Source organism: Homarus americanus, unplaced genomic scaffold, assembly GCF_018991925.1.
Source record: "Homarus americanus isolate GMGI-L3 unplaced genomic scaffold, GMGI_Hamer_2.0 scaffold28057, whole genome shotgun sequence".
In the NCBI taxonomy this organism is placed as follows: Eukaryota; Metazoa; Arthropoda; class Malacostraca; order Decapoda; family Nephropidae; genus Homarus; species Homarus americanus.
The window spans coordinates 52,501-54,984 of NW_024753417.1; the positions used below are offsets into that span (position 1 = coordinate 52,501).

The 2,484-nt window shown below is 42.4% G+C and overlaps 1 long non-coding RNA gene across 1 annotated transcript; it reads right to left on the reverse strand.

The window, feature by feature from the left end:
• Nucleotides 1–1,190: 1,190 nt before the first annotated feature.
• LOC121855349 lies at nt 1,191–2,267 on the reverse strand. The gene is made up of 3 exons (XR_006086777.1): nt 2,128–2,267; nt 1,908–1,994; nt 1,191–1,248 (listed from the first exon to the last, which is right to left on the reverse strand). It is a non-coding gene; the product is annotated as an uncharacterized LOC121855349 (long non-coding RNA).
• Between the last annotated feature and the right edge of the window lie 217 nt (nt 2,268–2,484).

Below are 2,484 nucleotides of genomic sequence, written 5' to 3' on the forward strand. Positions count from 1 at the left end.
TATGTTATGTAGGTGGGGCTATGTTATGGTGGGGTTATGTTATGGTAGGTTGGGTTATGTTATGGTAGGTGGGTCTATGTTTTGGTGGTGTTATGTTATATGGTAGGTGGGTCTATGTTATGTAGGTGGTGTTATGTTATGGTAGGTGGGTCTATGTTATGGTGGGGTAGGTGTTGTTATGTTATGGGGGTGGGGCTATGTTGGGGTTATGTTATGGTAGGTGGGTCTATGTTATAGTGTTATGCAGTATTATGGTGGTGGTATGTTATAGTAGGTGGGTCTATGTTATGGTAGGTGGGGCTATGTTATGGTAGGTGGGGTTATGCTATGGTAGGTGGGGGCTATGTTATTAGGTGGGGTTATGTTATGGTAGGTTAGGTTTATGTATAGGGTAGGTTGGGTTTATGTTATGGTGGGGTGGGTTATGTTATAGGGGTGGGTTATGGCTGGTGTGGGGTTATGGTAGGTGGGGTTATGTTATGGTGGGTGGGCTATGTTATGGTAGGTGGGGTCTATGTATGGTGGGTGGGGCTATGTTATGTTAGGTGGGGTCTATGTTATGGTAGGTGGGTTATGTTATGTGGGTGGGTTATGCTATGTTATGGTGGAATTTATGTTATGTTAGGTGGGTGGGGTTATGTGTATGGTGGAATGGTAGGTGGGGTTATGCTAGGTGGGGTTAGGTGGGGTGTTATGTTATAGTAGGTAGTGGGTATGCTATGCACTATGGTAGGTGGGGCTATGTTATAGGTGGTGGGGTTATGTTATGTCATGGTTGGTTATGGGTGTATGTTATGGTAGGTGGGTCTATGTTTTTAGGTGGGGTTATGTTATGTAGGTGGTGTTATGTTATGTAGGTGGGGCTATGTTATAGTAGGTGGGGTTATGCTATGGTAGGTGGGGTTATGGTTATGGTAGGTGGGGTTATGGTAGGTGGGGTTATGTTATGGTAGGTGGGGTTATGTTATGGTAGGTGGGTCTATGTTATGGTAGGTGGGGTTATGTTATGGTAGGTGGGGTTATGTTATGGTAGGTTAGGCTAGGTTATGGTAGGTGGGGTTATGTTATGGTAGGTGGGGCTATGTTATGGTAGGTGGGGCTATGTTATGGTAGGTGGGGTTATGCTATGGTAGGTGGGGCTATGTTATGGTAGGTGGGGCTATGTTATGGTAGGTTAGGTTAGATTATACTCACCAGCCTTTGCTCATTCTCTGTTGCAATCAAGAAGGTACGAATGATAAAGTCCAACTGAAACAAAAAACATGTTGGGGTTAGGTTAGGTTGATTTATGTTAAGTTTGATTAGGTTGTGTTAGGTTAGATTATTTGAAGTTAAGTCGTTTTGTGTTATGTTAGATTATGTTAGGTTTGATTTGGTTAGGTTAGGTTAGGTTATATTATGCTAAGTAAGGTTTAAGTTATGCTAATGTATTAGACCCTGTCTAACAGGCAGTATTACTTATATAGATGTGGGTTACATACATTAGGTTTATATAATTTCATCACCCACGGTAACTTTCGTATGAGCCGTGAGTCGTCATCAAGTGGACATGCGACAGTGTATTCCCACTGTGCCCTCACACCTTGAACACAGAGTCATTAATTAAGTAGTCGGCTGTAGCCAGTTCAACTCCCGTCTCTGAGCCACTGAGACATGCGCTCTAAGAAGCTAGTTATACCTAAGCTTCGTCCATTATTAGTGCTCACAGCTCATAGCAATAATTACGGCGATATCCCAGTTATTGTGCAATCGTTTATTTTCTTAATGAATAGAGAAAATACCGTTTGGGTTTGAAAACTTAACCCAGAAGCATTTATGAATGTTGCTTCCAGTTCACCTCTAATTAATGATTCCACAGGTAACCGGAAACTGCAACATAAGGTGGCAGCGGTGGGGAAGTAACTAACCTTAACCTCGGTGGAGACGTGTTGTATATTCATCCAAGCCTTGACAATGTTTTGACCATCGTCCGGCCAGTACTGTGCCACCTTAACCTGTGTGTAGTTACAAGACAATGAACTATATATCAATCAATAAGCCACAACTTATTCAACCTATGAACAAATATTTGTAATCTATGCATAAGTTAAACTATTTAACCTCAATAAACTATATAGGTCTCCTCACCTTGGCGTTCTCCACAAGGTTGGCCACCATGACCACGGTATGTGACCCGGTACACCATATCATCCGCCAGAAGTCATGAGTGGTATCCTCCCTGTTGTCTTTCGGTCCTTGTGTGGCGATGTAAGCGCCCTGCTGTGAGTGACTCTGGCGAGGGGAGGATGGTTTTTACATACACTACATTATTATATACCTACATACACATACAGTATACATTACATACTATACATACATACATACATACGTACATATACGGTATACTTAACATTACATACGATACATACATACAATCAACAACCTCACCCAGCCAGGACTCGAACCCACGATCTTATGCGTATTGTACGTGATCTGGGTATCAAG